We start from the raw sequence: 22,659 nt of genomic DNA on the forward strand, positions 1-22,659 counted from the left end.
AGTATAGGGGCCTAATAGACACAATAAATGTAAATACACAACCATAGAAATGAAACTAAAACCACAAACATTACTACAATCATGAATACACATCAAAATACGAGAATACACAAAAATAGAAACATCACATATCAATTATACCCTAAAAAATTGAAAATGCATAAGATACAGGCACATGGATATACTAAGCATTGACAAAAGAAATTTCATACACATTCCAAAGTACATATCCAAATGTTATACACAATCATTGTAAATACACAACCATACAAATGAAACTAAAACCACAAACATTACTACAATCATGAATACACATCAAAATACAAGAATACACAAACATAGAAACATCACATATCAATTACACACTAAAAATATTGTAAATGCATAAGATACAAGCATGTGGAGATGCTAACCATTGCCAAACGAAATTTCACATGCATTCCAAAGTACATATCCAAATGCCGTACACAATCATTGTAAATACACAATCATATAAGTGAAACTAAAACCACAAACATTGCTACAATTATGAATACACATCAAAATACAAGCATATACGATTTACATAGAAACGTCACATATCAATTACACCCTAAAAATATTGTAAATGCATAAGATCCAAATGTCATACACAATCATTGTAAATACACAACCATACAAATGACACAAAAACCAAAAACTTTCTACATACATGAACACACATCAAAATGCAAGAATACACAAACATAGAAACATCACATATCAATTACATCCTAAAAATATTGTAAATGCATAAAATACAAGCACATGGAGATACTCAGCATTGACAAATGAAATTTCACACACATTCCAAATTACATATCCAAATGTCATACACAATCATTGTAAATAAACAACCATACAAATGAAACTAAAACCAAAAATATTGCTACAATCATGAATTTACATCAAATCTTGATCACCATACATAAATAATATTGTAAATACAAAAACATACAAATATCACCCATCAAATTTTGATCACTGCACATAAAATATTGCAAATACACACATATCACACATCAAATTTTAATCATCACAAAAGACATGTTGTGAATGGTTATTGCTAAAGGAGACAAACACACACACAAACATTTCAAAATACATATCAACATGCCATACATATCCATTGTAAATACAACCATTAAAACTCAAACAACAAACATTATCATAGACAATCATAAACAAAGTACAAAATGTCATCAAACATTAAATTTAAATAACATGAATACACGTCAATACACAAACAAAAAGTGTTTTAATGCATTAAAGAATTTAAAATGTGTAAAGCATACATTAACAATTAAGAAGTTGATTTTGGATTTCAAATTTCAAGTATGTTCCATAATGTAGATTGATATATCATTAAAAGTTATTACCTTAAAATCTATGATGCTAACTACTATTAGACATGACCAAATCTAAGGAAAAGTAAAAACTAAGAAGTGGAAAAGGAGAGAGGATGCACAAACCCTTAAGAACGACCATGGTTCGTTCTTAAGGGCATTGAGAAGGGGCTTTTTAACCCCTTCAAAAAGAAATATTTTATTATTATTATTATGAGTTTTCGGAGAGTAATTACAACACAATGAATAAATAAACGTCAACTTCTTTTGAAAGCGATTAATGTCTTAATCATTTCATGTCTTTTGTCGTGAACATGATGGACATGTAAATGTTTCGTATGCCATGGCCATGCACATATCTCAGTGATTCTCTGCAAAAATAATATATTTTAAAATTCAGTGAAAATCCATGCTTTCTATATAGTGGAGCAAAAAATGCATAAATTCATTTATCATTTAAGAAAGTGACTAACATAATTTGATGTTTGAAATCATCTTCTTAACTTAACTTGACTAAAGAGAAACCTTGCTACATATTGAGCATTAGTATTGGAGCATGTACTTTGACTTCAAAAAGGAAAAAATCATTTAGATGAAAATAAGTTTGAAAATTAAATAGTCTAGACTCTACTATAATAATGAGATAAAAGAAAATACTAATTCACTGAAATTGACTCATTTAGTAGCCTTCATTGTAAGAAGAGAAAATGCAAATGTTGGAACATGAACATAGTTAAAAATCAAAAGTGATGAAGAAGTTGAGATTTAAGAAGGTGAAGGAGTTGGGACTTACTAGAATATGCCTAATTTTGGGAAGGCTTTGGTAGCTAGAGGCATATGGAGGCTCATATCAAATAAGGGTCTATGAAGCCAAGTTATCCTATAAAAATACACTGAACCTTATTCATTAGAAGACCTTCCAAGAATACTCATAATATAGTTTGTTGATATGTTGGAAGGTCATTGTCCAAGCCTTCCCTCTTGTGCAAAATTGGCTACTGTGGGAAGTTGGTAATGGAGAAAGACTAAACGGTAGTAACTAATCCTTCCTAAGGTTGGAAGTGGAGAAGTATGTCCCTGAAAGCAACTATAACTTAGATTAGGCAACCTCCCTAGAATTCTAATGTATATGACATCAAGAGTGGAAGAAAGCAAACTTCCTAGATTTGGATGGTATTAAAGGAGATGTATGGGAGGCCCATACAATAAAATTGAAAATGAGTCATGTTAGAATTAAGAACATGGAGGATGAATTGGTTTGGTCAAATGATGGGGCCCTGAGTCAAACATTATAGAAGGGACTATCTTTCTTAAGATAACTATAATGGAAAAAGAAACATCGAGAAAAGAAAATGATAATGGTGAGCACCTGTGTACCCTGAAGCCCATCAGTGGTTTGCTCCCTGCGTCCCATTCCTACTAAGAGCCCATCGCACAACTGCTGAAAATGAATCCCACAATAATGAAATCTAATTACTTACCGAAACAGATAAATTTAGTGGGTTATCCAAATCAATGAAATCTAATTACTTACCGAAACAGATAAATTCAGTAGGTTATCCAAATTTCTATCTATAAATGAGGTGAAAAATAAGAAAATATACCTATTGATGAGGAGTTGATCCAGTGGACTTGTGCTGGGAAGAATATGAAAAACACACAGTGAATCTGATGCCAGAAGCTACTGCTCTCCTCGCTGAACATGCATGTAAATCCACGTAATAGGTACCATCCATGCACTAGGTCCCACTGGCACAGGGATCCACATCGTCCATGCTGCTCATGTTATCCGTATAACCGTGTGGGTCGATTAGTTATACAGAGGTTCAGATGTCGTTGACTATTTAAACAAATAAATGAAGGTTCGGATGTCGTTGACTATTTAACCCAATCGAATCTAAGCTAATAAAACACATATTTTTGGTCATTTCATTACATGCACTGCTTATCAATTTTTAATCATCACACTGGATGCCCTAAAGTAGAGGTTGAGGATTTATTGGTTACTAAATATTACATTCGCAACCCATCTACATTCGCTTTAAAGATTCTATTATCTACAAATTTAAGGGGAAATGGAATGCTACATATATATTTCTTAAAAATATATATGTATTACAAAATATTCATACCTGTCTGTGCTGGTTGAATAAGACTGGCATCATGCAGCACAGTCACTCTGTTTTTTTGACAAAAACACCGCAAAGAGGCTGAACAAGTCTCTCGATCGATCAGAGACAACAAATGCCCGCCCACATTATAGGAATTTACAGGGTAAGTTCCTCATAAAGAATACCAAAAGGACACCGCTCACAACCAGATCTCAAATCAATACACCAGTATTTTTGACGTGGTTAAAACCCTCAGAGTGCAAGGAGGGAAACAGTCCACGGCCTGTCCCAACGTGGGTACTACAGGCAATTTATTAATCAAAGAATGAAAATTTACATAAGCTTCTCTCATGCACGGATTACCCAAACAATGACCCTCCATGCGCTTTAAATAGAACTCATGGACCAATCGGGTGTCAAGCCACGGATCAAGTGTCGATAATACCGAGGTGAGAGTGAACCGTCGGATCACTACATATCGTGACCATCGGATTGTAAGTTACAATATGTACAACGATAAAGAAACACACTTTACCTAACTCTATACCTAACTCTAAACTAGACCAAGTTGAACTTAACTATATCCTATGTGTCGGAATATCCTAACATCCCCCCTTAAGAACAACTTGGGATAGGATTGAAGGATTTACAAATATGACACAATAGGAGAAGGAAGGAGGCACTAGAGCCTATCCCCCCTTAGTGACAACTTCCTAAACTCCAAGCATATATCGAAGTTTAGTGAACTTCGCCTCTGTGAGAGCCTTTGTGAAGATGTCTGCAACCTGATCATCTGTTGGACAATATTGCACTTCAAGAACATGGTCATGAATGAGCTTTCTGATGAAGTGCATGTGTAGTTCAATGTGTTTGCTGCGCTGATGCTGGACTGGATCTTTGCATAGCTGAATGGCACTTTGATTATCACACCAAAGTGTGGTTGGATGCTGCTGCTCAAAGCCAAACTCTGATAGGATCTGACGAAGCCACAAGGCTTCCTTACTAGCTTCCACGGCACCACGATACTCTGCTTCTGCTGACGAAAGAGAAATGGCAGCCTGTTTCTTACAAGCCCATGTAATAGGTCCTGAACCAAGAGTGAAGACATAACCGGCAGTAGACTTCCGATCATCAGGGTCACCAGCCCAATCAGAATCAGTGAAACCAACTAACAGAGGAGCTGCTTTGGCACTGTAATGAATCCCAAACTGTACTGTACCTCGAACATAACGAAGTATTCTTTTAGCTGCTTTCCAATGACTTTCACGGGGGTTTTGCATAAAACGAGCAACAAGGCCAACAGCAAAGGAAAGATCAGGACGAGTATGGGTTAAGTACAAGAGTTTTCCTACAAGTTGACGGTATAAGGTAGCATCAACTTCAGGAGAAGTACAAGAGACTGAAAGTTTGACTCCAGACTGAAAGGGAGAAGGGGCTGGCTTACAGTCTTCCATGTGAAAATGACGAAGAATATCACAAGCATACTTGGACTGGGAAAGGGAAATACCCTCCTTGGATTGCAAGACTTGAAGACCGAGAAAATAGTGTAAGTGTCCTAAGTCTGTCATTTCAAATTTCTTTTTAAGGCTAGACTTCACATGGTTTATAAGGTTGGGATCACTACCAGTAAGGATAAGATCATCAACATAAAGAACAAGGATGATAAGAGAGTCACCCACTTTCTTGGTGTAGACAGTATTGTCAGAATGACACCTAGAAAAGCCAAATTCTAAAAGAAAGCTATCCATTTTGGCATACCAAGCTCGAGGAGCTTGCTTGAGACCATAAAGGGATTTCTTAAGTCGACACACAAGGCTGGAGTCTGTTTGTATGAAGCCAATGGGTTGTTCCATATAGATTTCTTCCTGCAAGTCCCCATGCAAGAAGGCAGATTTAACATCCATCTGATGGACTTCCCATTTTAAAGAGGCAGCAAGGGAAAGAACAAGGCGGATAGAGTTCATTTTGGCAACAGGGGCGAAGGTTTCAGTGTAGTCAATGCCTTCAACCTGTGAAAAGCCCTTAGCAACAAGACGAGCTTTATGTTTATCAATTTTCCCATCTGGTCCATACTTGGTTCTGTAAACCCATTTACATCTAACAAGTTTTCGTCCCTTTGGTAGAGGAACAAGATCCCATGTATCATTTGTCATCAATGAATGATATTCTTCATTCATAGCTGCTTCCCAATGTGGATGGCCTGAAGCTTCTGCAAAAGTGTCAGGATCATGATTTACTGGAGCTTGAGCCAGTAAAGAAGAGGCTCTTTCAAACTGAGAACGTGTACGTCGCTGATCTGTAGGATCACCGGCAAGATCACCTGCTGCATCCCGAGTAGCACGGACCCATCTTGGAAGTTGAGGATCCTGAGAAGGTGGGGGAGGAATGTCATCCTCACTTTCATCATCTGAAGAAGAAATGTTTTCAAAAGTAGAAGAGATAGGAAGAGGTGGCACATCCGCCGGACTAGGCTCGCAGGCCGATTTATTTTCATCAAATTTTACATCTCTTCTAATGATAACATTTTTGGACTTAAATGGAATAAGTCTATAACCTTTTACATCTTCAGAATATCCAACAAAAGTACATTTCTCACTCTTAGGTTCTAAAGCTTTATGCTTTTCATCTGGAATATGGGCCCATGCTTCACTTCCAAACACACGAAAGTGACTTACATCTGGTTTAATGGAACTCCAAGCTTCTTCTGGAGTGATATTCTCTAGAACCTTAGTAGGAGTGCGATTGATTATATAATTTGCACAATTAATTGCTTCGGCCCAAAAACTAAGACTGAGTCCTTTAGATTGCAGCATACAATTAGCCATTTCCTTTAAGGTGCGATTTTTCCTTTCAGCTACACCATTTTGTTGTGGAGTGTATGGAACAGTATGTTGCATTTGAATTCCATTTTCGGTGCAAAAGTTGATGAATGTGTTTTTAACATATTCTCCACCATTATCAGTTCTTAGCTTAAGAATTTGATGTCCAGATTGTTTTTCAACAAAGGCTTTGAAGGCCAAAAAAGTGTTAAATACTTCGCTCTTGAGTTTTAAGAAGTATACCCAAGTGCGTCTGGAGAAATCATCAATGAAAGTTAAGAAGTACTTGCAGCCAGAGAATGAAGCAACAGGAAGAGGACCACATAAATCACTGTGCACAAGCTGTAAAGGGGCTGAGGCGTGCCAAGAGGCACGTTTGTCAAAACTGTCCCGATGATGTTTTCCGAGTACACATCCGAACAAACACCATCTCTGCAAGATACCATAGGAAGACCTGTCACCATATTTTCTTTACATAGATGCTGAAGGGAGCGATAGTTTAAGTGACCAAATCGCTCATGCCAAAGTTTGCTCACTTCATCATTATGAGCAACAAATACTGAGGGAAGATTTGATGACCCAAAGTTGTGAAACTTATACAACCTTTTGGAATCATCAGCAAGACCAGTAGCTAGAATCTGTTTAGGATCTTTTAGATCCTTGATTACAACATCATGAGGTGAAAATTCAACAATTTTACCTTCACCTGAATGAGTTATCTGATAGACAGATAGAAGGTTGCAGGATAAGGTTGGAACACATAATACATCATTAAACTGACCATTGTCTAGATGAACAGTTCCAGTCCCTACAACATTAAGAGATCTATCATCACCAATATATATATTTTTGGTGTTACAATCATTTAAAGAAGAAAACATGGCTTGGTTTTTGGCCATGTGACAAGAGGCTCCAGAATCAATGAGCCACTCATGAGAATGAGAAGAAGAAGAAGATACATTTAATGCATAACCAGACTGAGATGATTGACAATGACATGCAGAAAGTGCCATTCCGGAAGTTGAAGTTGAAGTAGGCTCCACATGGATGTTATGTTTCTTCATTGCGGCTTCCAAGGCTTCCATCTTCTTAAAGCATTTAGATTCTAAGTGGCCATCTCGATTACAAAAGTTACAATGTCTATCAGTCTTCTTCCATTTGTTTTTATTGGTCTTATCATTTTGCTGAAATGATCTTTCATTTTGAGGCTGAGATGGTTTAGGACCATTCTTTTGAGGATATGACTTCTTAGGATTCTTTGAATTTGGTTGCTGCTGGGCGGCTAACGCTTTCGTGGAAGAGTTTCCAAGATTAAGAAGACCAAGGTGTAAGAGTTTTTCTTGTTCTCTTATTAAGGAATCACAAAAGGAGTCAAAGGAAGGGGCCTTGTAGTCTTGTCCTTGACAAATGAAAGCTTCCCTTGTAGAATGGAAAGTGGAAACAAATACAGAGTAGGCTGGTCCCAACTTAGTAAGGATGGAATAAATAAGGTTACCATCTTCTTTCTTAACTTTAACACCTTCCAAGAGATATCTAAGGGTCTTGAATTTGGACAAGAAATCTTCAATGCAAGAAAAATTATTAGGATCCAAAGTAAGCAGCTCATTTTCAAGTTGATGGGCTCTAATTTCATTTTTAATCCCAAAAACTTTAGCAAGTTTTTCTAATGCTTCATGAGGAGTCTCAAGTTCTGCAATGTGGAATCTAAGATCAGGAGAAATAGACATCCCTATCAAACCACGTGCTTGATCTTGTCTATTTTCCCATTTTGCCGCCTTGTCTTCATCTTTTGGTTTCTTCTCTTGGTCTGTGGCTATTCTGTAGAGACCTTTACTTCTAAGTAAATCTCCCATGTAGGCTACCCATTGGAAGTAGTTAGTGCTGTCAAGAATGACTTGGCATGGACTTTCCATTTTTTGAAGAAAAACTGAAGCTGAAGATGCTGAAAGTAAGTGGTCCAATGGATAGATCTCGAAAAAATAGGCGGTTTAAAAAAAACGGCTCTGAAAAAGGCTTCCGGATGAAGAAGTTATGGCTTTTTAAAAAACATTGTTGACGATGCCGGCAAAGTGCGCGAATGAAAAAATCCGCCCCCACAAAATGGAGACTTGAACCCAAGACCTCTACTCTCTTAAAATAGCTTTGAACCAATTGATCTATACAAAAAATTTGAGAGAGAGAGAGAGAGAGAGAGAGAGAAGGGGGGGGGGGGCCTTGATTTGCGTGCTTGCCTTGAGAAAGCTCTTTTTCCCTACAAAACACAAAACACAAAACCCAACACGAATATGCAAAGAAAAACGAACCTTGCGGCTCGAAGTTAGCTTTAGCCAAAAAACTAGAAATTTTAAAAAAAATCTCAAAGTTAGCTTTAGCCGAAAAACTAAATATTTTTCTCAATGTTTCTGATTTTCCGAGATCACACTAAGGTGCAGGGAAAAGAGCATACGCATGAGAAAAATCCTTCCTTTCTGTTTCTGATTTGCCCAGATCGCACAGAGTCGCAGGGCAAAGAGCATACGCAGAAATGAAAGGTATAGATCCGGTTAAAAAAAAAGGCTAAATAAACCGAAACCGAAATAAGCAGAGAGAAAATAACAGTAAACTGCAAAAAACACTGTATACCTCCCGATCTGAAAAATGACGCAGCTAGGGCTACCGAAAACCTTTTCGCTTGAAACGAAAGGGGTTCCTCACTGAAACAGATGCTCCGAACGCAACAGAGCAGTCCTCTCGGCCCGAAAGCAGTCAGAAACAGCAGATCTAGGAAACAACAACCGCATGCAGTTCTACCGGCTTCAGATTTGGATCACCAACGGACGCGGCCCTCAAATAGCTCTGATACCATGTAGGAATTTACAGGGTAAGTTCCTCAGAAAGAATACCAAAAGGACACCGCTCACAACCAGATCTCAAATCAATACACCAGTATTTTTGACGTGGTTAAAACCCTCAGAGTGCAAGGCGGGAAACAGTCCACGGCCTGTCCCAACGTGGGTACTACAGGCAATTTATTAATCAAAGAATGAAAATTTACATAAGCTTCTCTCATGCACGGATTACCCGAACAATGACCCTCCATGCGCTTTAAATAGAACTCATGGACCAATCGGGTGTCAAGCCACGGATCAAGTGTCGATAATACCGAGGTGAGAGTGAACCGTCGGATCACTACATATCGTGACCGTCGGATTGTAAGTTACAATATGTACAACGGTAAAGAAACACACTTTACCTAACTCTATACCTAACTCTAAACTAGACCAAGTTGAACTTAACTATATCCTATGTGTCGGAATATCCTAACACACATGCCTCTTTGCACGGACTCTCAAGGATGCCTTCGTATACTGTACAAAAGTTGGATTCAAAACACTTAGGTGATTACAGTTTTAAGGTCATAAGTAAAATTATTGGATTCTACTATTCGTATCATAGATTTGGAATTCTCATTGTCCAGGAAAAGTAAGGCTGATTTAGCTTGTTGTAACATTGAAAGTGGCCAATTCAGATGTCGTTGCTTCCAAGATCTGAGGGATACCTCAGCTCCCCACAAGTCCCCACTCCAACTTGAATTTCCTGTGTGTATGACAAACTTGCATTCTGAGGAAGGAAACAAACAGAGCCTATTCAGATTGATTCTTAGGAAGGAAACAAACAGAGAGAGCCTATTCAGATTGATTCTCAGGAAGGAAGGAAACAAACAGAACCTATCCAGATCAATCGAAGACTTAATCTATGGAAATATATGTTTCAATTAATCAGAGAGAGAATTAGATGGGCATATAATCTCTAAAACTTCTCATATAATCTGTGTATATCTGAGTCGGTGTTCTTCCCTTGAGCAGAGGTAGGGTGTCGCACCCTAATGACATATATATATACTCTTTGTTTCTCCTTCTAGACTTATAGTTATCGATGTATAAGGACTTCTTCCTTAGCCCAACGAGGTGAGAGAATGCTACATCCACAACAGTACAATCACAGAGCCTTTTCATCCATAATTGCATAAGCAAAAGCATAAACAGTGTAAGTAAAAGCACAATGACGGCCTTATCATATAGAATTGCATATAAAATAGAGAGTACAAAAACAGAGCCTTATCATCCATAATTGCATAAGCGAAAGCAAAATCATGGCCTTATCATACAGAATTGCATATAAAACAGAGAGCAGAGCTACTACTTGTATGCATTTAACAACAAAATTGATAATACAGAGCTACTTATATGCATTTAAAAAAATTGAATGAACAAAAGAAAGACACACAGAAGCAAAGAGACTATAGAGAATTTGACCATATCAAATGAACATTAACCAAAGAAGATGGAGCAAGTTGAAACAAAGAGACTATACAGGATTTTACCAGAAGAGAGGAGGATGTGGATGTGGATGTGGGAGGATTTAATTCTGTGCCAATCAGGGGCAGGGCATGTGAAGTAGTTTGCAGCAGTCATAGGAGGCAATACTGCCAAACTAAGACAAGACACAGGTAGTCTCTGTTTGCCATGGCACTGCTAAGCCAAGACAAGACATGGGCATCCTCTGTTTTCCATTACTCTGCCAAGCCAAGCCAAGACAAGACAGGGGTAGTCTCTGTTTGCCATTGCACCGCCTAGTTAAGAAATTGAAAAGGGCCAACCGAACAATCCTCATACTGCAACATTGATCCCAAAGAAGAAAAACAGAGACTCTATTTGAATCTATAACTAGAAAAAGAAGAAAAACAGAGACTCTATTTGAATATATAACTAGAAAAAGAAGAAAAAGAGAGACTCTATTTAAATCTATAACTAGAAAAAGAAGAAAAACAAAGACTCTATTTGAATTTATAACTAGAAAAAGAAGAATAACAGAGACTTGATGCATAGAAATTCACCTAATCTACCTGCAATTGATTGAATCCCATCCCATGCAAATATGAATTCATATAAATACATTTAGCCTAGAAATTTATGTGCATTCAAAAACTGAAGCAGGGCATGTACCAATTCATAATTAGGCAATTTTTGTGGCTTCAAAAACTGAAGCAGGTGCCCATTCATATTTACGCGTTTAGCCTAGTAATTCAATATACGCTAGAACAGAGCTAATTGCATGAAATAATTACAAAATCATATTAATTCTAATTCTTGCAATGTATGCCAATTACGAAGCCAACCTAATCTAACATCTGTGTGAAGGTTACATGTACAGAAATTTGCATACCTGGGATTGAGAAGGATATGGGTGGATATATCCTCATTCATATACCTTTCACTCCACTGATGTATGTCTACCTTGAGAAAATTGATGTGACGTATGTTTACCTTCACCTCCCTATACCGCGCAACACAACAACACGCAGAGACAACACAAAACCAGACAGAGACCAAACCAGACAATGCAAAACAAAAATCATACAGATACTAGACCAAACTACACAAAACTCATACAGAGACCAGACCAGACTACACAAAACTCATACATAGACCACTAGACTCACAAACATACATGACATGGAGCTCCAAGACAAGACTCATACAGTGAGGCGCAGTAGCCATGGGAGGAGGAGGAGCAGGTTCATAAATGGCAAAGATTGGGACAAGGATCGGAAACAAATATTGGTTAGATTCAATGGTCAAGCTTTTCTTGACTGTCAGCGCAACAAAAAGCACTTTGTGGGGACATGATCTTGGATTGCTAGTTTTTGCAAAGATCGTTAGGGAAAGGGAATTACAAGCAGATGCACTAAAAAATGTTCATTTTTCGAACTTCTCTTTCTTCATTCACTATCATGTCACTTCACTATCCATTTATAAAATGTCAAAGAGATTGATTTCATCTTCATTCATTAATTTCCTCCTTCTTAAACACTAATTTCATGGATTTCCATACGATTAACACATTTGACATGTGATGGGGAGAAGAGAAGCACATATGCCATGCATAATGATATATAATAATTGTCATGGGTAACATAAAGAGTTTGAGATTTATTATTGAATATATGATAAATGATCATCCTCTTCGTTGTAATAATTTAAATCATTACAACTAACATCTTAATTATCATCTATTCAACAAGTTTGAGAAGGATGAAGTTTAAAACTACTTAGATTTTAATATAAGCAAAATTTTCCAGATTAAATTTAATTCATAGATTAAATTCTCTCTCACTCTCTCTCTCTCTCTTCTAAAAGACATTAAAAATGTTTCACCCAAATTTTATATAATAAAATTACTGAAACTATGTAAAAAATTTACGAAATCTTTACTAATTTAAATCATTTGTACAAATATTCCTACAGATTTTGCATATTAAATAATTAATAAAAAATTATACTTTTAAATAAATTTTCTTTGCATCTAAACATCCCATGGTCTACCCGAATGGAAAATATTGTAATCCAAGCTCAAAAAATCAATATTTCTGGTTGTCATTAGATTTCTTTCATTTGACTTTAGAGCTCAAGAGTTGAGTTTATATGAAAAATTGATCACTGAAAGACATCTCACATCCTCCATATAATTGTGTCAAATTTTTTCGTTAGGTTTCTTTCATTTGATTTGAGACTTCAAGAGTCGGGTATATATGCAAAATGTATTCTCCTTCATTTTAATCCAACTACAGCACCCACAAGGAGATGATTCTAACTCGCCACCTCCAAGAGTTCAATAGCATTTTTAGCTAATACCTAAATCATTTCAAGAGAAAAATGAATGACATGTTTATTCCTTTCAATTTATGAAACAAAAATCACCCTTGTTGTTGTGAAGATTTTCGACACATTCCAAACATTCCACAAACATCCACGATGGACTCTAAACAAGGCATTATTCATATGACAGGGTCCCCATACATTCAAGAAAGATTTTAAGTGGCTCTCTTAGATTCACTGGGTTTCGACCTTGCTAACTACCATTGGAAAATAACAAAAATCATATTGAACTGCATTATAAAGGCCTCCCTGAAATGGCCCTGGTTGGGAGTAGGAATAGAGTCTAGAAGGTTGGGTGACCATGGAGGGAGATTACTATGAAGAAGACCTTAATTATGGAACAAGAATTGGGGATGATGTGGAGTGGGAAGTGAAAATGACCATTAGGGGTTTCACTGTGCTATAAGACGAGAATGGTCTATGGAGATGTTCATAAGGGGAATTCACCACTATTATTGATAAGATTTTTGAGAGATTTCCAAATATTCCATAAATAGTTGGATCAAATTTGAGAAAAACATTCTTGACTTGAAAGATGAGAGACTCGCCATACATTCCAAAAAGAACCATGTGAGAAAAAATTTGGGTCGGTTTCATAGTAAAAAGTATTAAACTAGATGTTTTAGCTCACAAACACTAAAAATTATGTAAATTGGTGTTGTCTTTGTTTGGAATGTCAGAGGATTTATTTATTGACCAAAAATCTACCCTAAATTCATAGTGTTTCGACCTCATGACCTACCACTAGAGCATGAAGAAAATCCTATTCGGATGGATTGCATATGACTTTTTGAAATAACCTAGGCTAGAGGAGCAAGAATGGAGTTAATTGGAAGGTTGTGATCAATCAGGGGAGCTTGCTATAAAAAAGGCCATAATAATGGAAAAATAATTCGAGACAACAGGGAAAAGGAAAGGGAATGTGACTGTCGAAGATTTCACCGTGTTATGGATTGATAATGGTCTTTGGAGAGCTCCGTGATAGGAATTTGCCACTATTATTGACAAGATTATCAAGATACTTTTCAGATATTCAATAAGTACTAGGCCAAGCTAGAGATAAAAAATATTATTGACATGGGAGGCTCACCAGATATTCAAGAAATACCTGAGCCAAAAAATTCCATGTTAGTTTCAAAATAGAAATATTAAACTTGATTTTAAATCAAATGAGTGATTAAAAGTATTAAACTCATTTTTTGCATGTTGTCACCTACGAAGGATTCTTTTATTTTGCATGTTGGAGAATTTATTTTCTGTCAAAAACACGACCCTAAACTCATTGGGATTTCACCTAGTGACTTTGCACTAACAAATAAACAAAATATATTGGAATGGACTGCAAAGGGCTTTATGATAGCCAAGGGGAGAAGGGATATATTCTAGATTGTTGAGTGTTCAGTCAAGGGAGCTTACTATCAAAGATGGATCAGATTATGAACCAGAATTGGGGATGTTGTAGTGACGAAAAGGGAAAGTGACTATAGAGGGTTTCGTGGTGCTAACAAACAAGAATGATTTTTTGAAAGGTTCGCGAGTGGAATTGAAAGGAAATGAGAACGTGAATTTAAAGTGAGGGAGACAAATTGAGAACAGGTTCAGTTTATTAGAAGTTGACAAGGATAACTGAATCGAAAAAAAAATTTAAAGAGAGGGAGATATAAGGAGCAAAGGTACTTTTTATAGGAGCAGTGAAAGATAAAGGGATGATCCTTCTTCATAAGGTGGGGGACAGCTGGACCTTTCCATCTTGAATAGAATTTCACTTGGTGATCTTACTTTTAACTCCAAACCTATCACTTCTAACTTGACAATATTGCTTGAGAAAATATTAATGGCACAAAGACTATTGTGCTAATGTTTGCAATGGCATTCTTAAGGTAAGCTTCTTCCTCTAATGTATATGTTGTTATGTTTAATTAGATAGTGGAATTTTTCTTTAATGTGGTTCTCCCATGAGTTTCCTAAGTTCGTTTGTTTGGTATTTATATTTTCTAATACAATCTCCCATGGCTATTACATAACCGTAAAATCATATTAGTGTTATTTATTTCATTAATTTATTCAAAATATTAGTATCTCAAATTGTCATTTTAGAGAGATTTTAGAATACAATTATATATCAATTTAGTAAAAAAACAACATTATGTATTGAACTTATAAAGTTGCACATTACATGCTTGTGTAGAGAAAATCAAACCAAAATAAAATGTTTGAAAATATTGTATTTTGAAATATTGCTTGCAAGTGTGCTTGTAAAAATGATTTGCTCTGAAAAAAAATACTTTGATATGTAGTTTAGTAATGAGCCTTTTTCATCTCTAATTCTCCATATTTATTGAACTCGGGAGGTGAAAAATGTTGAACTATTAGGAGGTGAAGGCTAGGGAAAAGGCATGGCATGATTTCCATATCAAGCAAAAGAAATCCTAGGTTGATGATCTTGTGTTGATGTATGACAACGAATTTCTAAAACACCCTAGGAAATTTCAGATGCATTGGCTTAGATTGTATATTATCTAGTATGTCACAAATGAAATGATAGTACAATTGGAGAAATTGAATGAGGACCCTATCAATGAACTTGTCAATGGGAACAAACTGAAATTGTATAGAGACAATTGCCCCACTTTCCAAAGTTTATATGTTTGTAGGGGAAAAACTATATTTTTTGTAACCTTATTGGCATTCACAAGTCAACATTGTGAAGTAGAGAACCCAGAGAATGTTGTGCTCGTAGGAACAGTGTGACTAACATCAGAAAGTAGATATATCTTGTTGCATTGAAGGACTAACACACTGTGCACCAAGAAAATTGCATAGACAAGTGTATAAGTAGCCAAGGAAAGTGTGTAGTACCGATGATAACATGAGAAGTGGAATACATCTAGTGGTCGATGATGGCAATATAAACCACGAAATTGTAGAAAAAAGTACCAGCAAAAGTGTGTGTCACACATTTTGAATTGTTCTTAGTGAATTAGAGAATGCTCACAACCAATCAAGTTACCAACTCTAGAGTTGCTTCACATTATTTTCAAAAACTATTCATGTTTTTTAGGTTTATTAATTACCTATCCAAGGGAAGCCCAAAGCAACAAGATTTAAAATAAGGCCAAAACACACTCCCATTCATAATAATCAAACTTATTATAACTTGGGAAATGGAATCTTAAAGGGAATTACAAGCATATATGTTGGGAAACAAATCGACCTATCTTTTTCCTGCATTTCCACTACTCTTTTCATCCCTTTTGTATTCATTCACATATATTTACTATGTAAAACTATGAGGTAATTTCCCTTTCTTCATCTCTTGGGATATTTAATTGATGAAGTAGAGTCATGAGGGTTTTTCCTATGCGAACCACTAAAACATGTTATGACCACAGATTTTGGAGCGCAGGTGTTGACCTCACGACATGTCACAACAGTTCCGCAATTCACAACAGCTGATCGACCACAATAAAACAACATAACTGATTTACAGCTGTTCTCAACCCATTTTGGATCATTTATGTTCTTGCTCTCTCAGTGCTAGTGTTGTGTTGAACTGATGTATATCTTTGGGCATATAGTTGCCAGGTTTTGGGTAGAGATGTTACTCCCCTTTGTAATGTATAAAAGATGGGTCATTCCTGTATGAGGGGTTAGCTAGGCCCTGAATTATATTGTAACAACATTGTTCAGATTAATAAAATACAACCCTTTTTGTTGTTCTATCTTTTGTTGTGAGTAATGCAGCCCTGATCAAAGAGTTGGGCCCGCTCTTCTGCTCAGGTACTGCGTGTTTTCTTGTTATGTGTGTGTTTTTCATCGCTGTGTTTATTTCTTGATTGTTGTTATAGATTCCTTATATCACTGTGAATACCTTTTTGAGTTCTGCAGTTGATTTTCTATTTCTGTTACAATAATGCTTTGATTTGGTAATCATGAACCCTTAGTCGATGACAAATTGTAACCTTGCCCCTGCATATACCTTGCGTGTTTCCTTGGAAAGAATACGCACCTGGATTGATACATTAATGTAGGAAAAGCGGTGAATAATTTGTCCATACCTAGACACCAACATTTTGGCGTTGTTGCCAGGAGGGCTAATAAGGTGCAAGACATGATATGTATCAACCAGAGGGTCAATCTCTCGTCTTGGGGAGAGAACGAGCTTTCTCACTCTGCTCCAAATCCTGAGCATAGGTATTTCTTTTGTTTTGCGCTTTTATTGTTTTCCTTTTTTTAATAAGGGTCGATCTCTTGCCCTGGGGAGGGAGGAGTCCTTTGACACCCTACTCCAGGCCCTAAGCTTAGTTTCTCTAGCATTTTTGTTGTTTTGGTTTTGAGAAACCCAATCTCTTGCCCTAGGGAGGGAGGGGTCCTTTGACGCCATACTTCAAGTCTTGAAGTGTTATGTTTTCTCGTGTGTGTGTTATTTTTCTTGTTTGGTTTCTTGTCCTAGGGAGGGAGGAGTCCTTTGATGCCCCGCTCTAGGCCCTGAAACATAGGTTCCTATTTTCTTTTTTTGCATTAAATGTTCTCTTTTCAACGTGATCTCTTTTCCTGGGGAGGGAATGGTCTTTTGACGCCCTACTCCAGGTCTTGGGCACTGTGATTTGGTATCAACATCTTTCGTCACACCAACTTGTATGAATAGAGAGCCAAATAAAAGGGGCAGAGGGAGAGCCCCAAAGAAGGGAGGACATGATTTGGGAAGGATTAATTATATCCAGCAAATCATTACAAAAGCTTAATCAGAGGCGTCTTCCCATGCAGCTGTGAGGCCAGGTATGCGGACAAGATCTGAGGGACAATCTATAGATCAACCAGTGCTATCCACATCACCCCCTACTAATTCAATACAACAGGCCCTTCCAGTAGCTGGAGAGATAAGAAACATTACACTTGATAAAGGGGTACCATTGCTCGTAATAGAAGAAGAAGAAGTTGCAAGTAAAACATCCGAGGAAATGGTCCATCCCAGTAGGGAAGAGCAAGTTGCAGAGAGGAAATCTGAAGGGTCAAGCCACTGTGACAGGGAGGAAGAAATTGTAGAGACACTTCTATCACCAAAGGATAGACGGAGTGCTGTTAAGGAAACTCGAACCCCTGTGATAAGAGCCCTTCTTGCGGAGCTTGCTAAAATACCTAGTGATTATTGGAGGATATTCATGGCACCTACAACCTCTACTATTGACTTTCCAATTGGGGATCTTGGGACTGGCTCACCAACAAAGCCCATTCCTTTAACAACTTTACCCAATTTCCATGGGCTTACTTCAAAAGACCCCGACACGTTTTTGTTTGAATTTGACATTGTGTGTCGAGGATATGATTATATAACTAATGATCACACATAGAAAATATTCCCTACTACACTAAAAGGGACAGCCCTGCAGTGGTTTATGGGTCTTGGGGGAAGGTCTATCACTACATGGGAGGAGATGAGAACTGCTTTCTTGGATAAGTACTAGGACTACTGTAAATAACGGGATATTAAGGAAGAACTTTTCAAATTTACACATGAAGAGGACGAAAATATCGAAGACTATGTGGAACGCTTTAAATACACATTGCAGAGATCAGGTCACTCTCACCTGGATAAAGACATTTTGAAAATTTATTTTTTTAAATTGTTTTTAGTAAATTGGAGAATGCTACCAACCAATAGACACGTTGCAGGTAAAACATAAATAACTAGAATTGGAAATAACTATGGCTGTATTTTTCCCAACATGCAGGAAGAAACACCTACAGAGGGAATGTCTATTAAACTCTGTAGAGGAGTGTGCAATATGTGAGTTGAATCACGTGACAAGTTCATGCCAATCCTTGCCAGGACTGAAAGTGGTTTTTCAAGGGACAGGCGAAGAGATGGAGCAGTTGTACTTTATGGGACCTGAAAAGCCATGGAAACCTCGGCTGTCAATGGGAAATCAAGGTATGTTTCCTTATCCATCTCAATATTTTAGTAATTTTAATATGGGTCCCCAGTCCATGCTTTATCCGACCACGTGGCCCCAATACAAGCTTCCACCTTAGCAGTAGTGGGCCCCTTAAGCTACTTCGAGTTCCTCATGGGCTCCGAACTGGTGGGGACCTTCTTCTCCTGCGCAGTTTCCCCAGTCAATTCCATAACTACAACTTCAGTTACCCTCTAATGTGCCTCCTCGTAATCAACCTATTCATCCCCAACTTCCCATCCAACCCAATCCAAATTCTAACAATAAAGGGGCTTAGCAAGCTGACACCCTCAACCTACCTTCATACAACATCTCTACCACAAAATTCTATGAGATGAATTTACGATCTCAGCGGATAGTAGATGCTCAACCCTTGCCAGTTATCATTGAAAAAATTGAGAGTGAGGAAAAGGAACCAGAAATGGTTAAAGAGGAGTCAAACCGAGTCAACAAAAATCATACACCTCCTCAACCACTAGTTACTCAAAAACACCAAGCTAAATCGCCCTATCCAGAAAGGTTGGCTTTGAGTAAACAAACCCTCAAGGTGAGTTTGACCTGTTAGGGGAGTTACAAAATTTATTTGTCAAGATTCCCCTTCTGCAAGCTATGAGGGATGTACCTATATACACAAAAGCTCTTAGGGAATATTATGCTAAGAAGCCTAAAAATAAATCAAGAGACCCGATCACCATTCATGTAATGGGGAAGTTACCAAATTTTATGATGGGAAGGTCCATGCTTGTAAAGTATGGGGATCTCAGGAACCCAATTTTAACCGTGCAAATTAATGGGGTAGAAATTCCAAATGTAATGGTAGATTTGGGTGCCGCCATAAATGTCATCACTGCTGAAACTATGCATGCATTAGGTCTTCTTACTTGAAACACACACCTACAGTGCTAGAGCTAGCAGATCAATCTATAGTGAAACCGGTAGGGAAGTTTGAAGATATCACAATTTCAGTTGATTCATGGCACTACCCTGTGGACTTCCTAGTACTCCAAATGTAATCTCTAGTTGGAGGCCATCCCCTGATTCTAGGAAGACCGTGGCTGGCAACCGCAGACACTTATATTAGGTGTCGGTTTGGACATATGATCATTTAAAATCGACAAAACACTAAGAATTTAGTATTATATCCTCCCACAGAACCTAATCCATCAGAAAAACCAACAGGCCACAAGAAATCTTTACCGAGGAAAGAGTTTGAATCGGAAAATGAGGAATTAAGACCAGTTCTTACTATTGGACAGGCCCTCCAGCTGAAAACAGAAATGAAAGATGACACAATTACTACCTTTATTAGTGATCCCTGTTATGCTTCAGATTTAGATCAGCAAATCTTGGATTCTGTCTTGAGTTGTGAGACACAAGAAAGTATTGGAAGAGCAGATGGATTTGATGAGCTACCTACAACTGCACCCCATGACAGTATTTCTATGGAAATTGAACCAAGAAAATCCCTAAATATCAATCGAGATCTGTCAGAGTCCTAGAAGAAACAAATCCTGGATGCTCTTTAGAAACACAAAGAAGCCTTCGCTTGGGACTACTTAGATATGAATTGGATTCTTGCTAATCCACGCACCCATCACATATACATTAAGGAGGACTATCATCCTGTGAGGCAACCCCAGAGGAGAATGAACCCCGCTCTGAAAATCATTGTTAAGGAAGAGCTTCAAAATATGCTGGATGTGGGATTTATCTACCCCATTTTAGACAGCTAATGGGTTTCCCCATTGGTAATGGTCCCTAAGAAAAATGGTAAATGGCGAATATGTGTGGATTACAGAGAAATAAATAAGGCAACTCAGAAAGACCATTTTCCATTACCATTCATTAACCAAGTCTTGGATGCGTTGGCTAGGAAGAATTTTTTTTCCTTCCTGGACAGATTTAGCAGGTACAACCAGATCCATATAGCTCCTGAAGATCAGGATAAGACCATTTTCACATGCCCTAGGGGAACATTCGCATATCGGGTCCTCCCATTTGGCCTTTGTAATGTGCCTACAACATTCTAGAGGGAAATCTTAGGGATTTTCTCTGATCTGATGGATAATAGTGTTGAGATTTATATGGACAATTTCATGGCATATGGAGATTAATTCGAAGAATCATTGGGGAATCTAGAAAAGGTTCTTGAAAGATTCAAGCAGGCGCATGTCTCTTTAAGTACGGAAAAATTCCATATGATGATGAACAAAGGAATAGTCCTGGGACACTTGCTTTCAGTTGTAGGAACTTAGATGGATCCAGCTAAGATAAAGGTAATACAACATTTTCCAATACCGAGAACACCCATACAGGTATGTAGCTTTATCGGTTGCGCTAGTTATTACAGGCACTTTACAGAAAATTTTGTTAAGACACCACATCCGCTTTTTCAATTACTAAAAAATGATGCAGACTTTGTGTGGACAAATGATTGTGATGCAGCCTTTTTTGAAGATCAAGGAACTGGTCTGTAGCACTCTGATCCTTAGAGGGCCAGACTGGGCATTACCATTCCATATTCATGCTGATGCTTCCCAGACAGCAGTTGGGGCAGTTTTGGGACAACAAGTGGATAAGGTACCATATGCAATTTACTATGTTAGTAAGAACTTGGCGCCTGCTGAGTTAAACTACATAGTGACTGAAAAAGAATTCCTTGCTGTCATCTACGCTATCAACAAGTTTTGGCACTATATCACTGGTTACCCCACCTTTGTGCATACCTATCATGCAACGATCAGTTACTTGATGAATAAACCCGTTACTCCTAGTTGTATTACAAGATTGCTTTTGTTACTTCAAGAATTTGACATTACCTTAGTAGATAAAGCAAGGAAGGACAACATGGTTGCTGATTTTCTGTCTAGGTTAGAAAATAATGCCGAAGGTACACCTATCGAAGATATCTTTCCGTATGAATATCTATTTGCAATTTCTACTAACACTCAGTGGTATGCAGATATTGCTAACTATCTTGCTGCAGGGAAGGTACCTCGTCATTTGTCATATAAGTATCAACAGAAAATTATTCATCATAGTACCCGATATTCATGGATGGAAGGATACCTCTTTCATACAGTGGTTGATCAACAGATTCGGCGCTATGTATCAGAGGATGATACTTATGAGATATTGAAGGCCGCCCATGGTGGACCTTGTGGAGGACATTTTGCAGATAAAATATGAGGCCACAAGCTGCTGCAATTGGGATACTACTGGCCTTCTATCTTTCGCAATGCTAGAGATTATGCCCGAACATGTGACACCTGTCAACAGATGGGACAACCTGGGAAATTATACGAAATTCCATTACAGCCCCAAATAATCCTTGAACCTTGTGAGAAGTGGGCCATCGATTTCGTTGGGCCCTTCAACCCACCTTCTCACGAGAAGGTTCACATCCTGGTCTGCAATGATTATGTGACTAAGTGGGTGGAAGCCAAAGTGGTTGCGAAAGCAACACAACAGGTGGTTGTATATTTCCTTTCTGAAGAAATTTTTGCCCAATATGGTACCCCAAGAGAAATTGTTTCGAATGGAGGAGCACAGTTCACATCCCACATGATAGGGAGGCTTATGCAGAAATACGGGGTTAAACACAGAGTGGCAACTCCTTAAGATCCCCAAGCGAATGGACAGGTAGAAAGTACAAACAAGGTAGCGGAAAATATCTTGACAAAAACTGTAGCAAGTCATCATCGGGATTGGTC

This window comes from Pinus tabuliformis, chromosome 2_2 (genome assembly GCF_031772625.1).
Source record: "Pinus tabuliformis cultivar Carrire ecotype Pingquan chromosome 2_2, CPIR1, whole genome shotgun sequence".
Lineage (NCBI taxonomy): Eukaryota > Viridiplantae > Streptophyta > Pinopsida > Pinales > Pinaceae > Pinus > Pinus tabuliformis.